The sequence below is a fragment of the Vombatus ursinus genome, unplaced genomic scaffold (assembly GCF_900497805.2).
Source record: "Vombatus ursinus unplaced genomic scaffold, bare-nosed wombat genome assembly UNPS02014176.1, whole genome shotgun sequence".
Lineage (NCBI taxonomy): Eukaryota > Metazoa > Chordata > Mammalia > Diprotodontia > Vombatidae > Vombatus > Vombatus ursinus.
The window spans coordinates 1104095-1104311 of NW_020953954.1; the positions used below are offsets into that span (position 1 = coordinate 1104095).

Consider the following 217-nt stretch of genomic DNA (forward strand, 5'->3'; position numbering starts at 1 on the left):
CAGTGGGCAAATGAATGACTGAAGAAGCGTTGGTTAAGCACTTACTGTGTGCCCAGCATCAAGCTCATCTCTAGGGATGCAAATCTCTTGCCCTCCAGGGGGAGTTTACATTCTAATGGGGGAAACAACGCTTAGAAAGAGAGTGTTAGCTGGTGGGGGAGACGGTCACTTGCTTGGGAGGGTTACAAGGGATAGTGTCCTATCTAGATTGTGTGTG

The 217-nt window shown here is 48.8% G+C and overlaps 1 protein-coding gene across 1 annotated transcript in view; it reads left to right on the top strand.

Annotated features, from left to right (window-relative positions):
- AP2A2 (adaptor related protein complex 2 subunit alpha 2) overlaps positions 1 to 217 on the top strand; it is a 50646-nt gene that overhangs the window by 2397 nt on the left and 48032 nt on the right. The gene's annotated exons all lie outside the window — the stretch shown is intronic.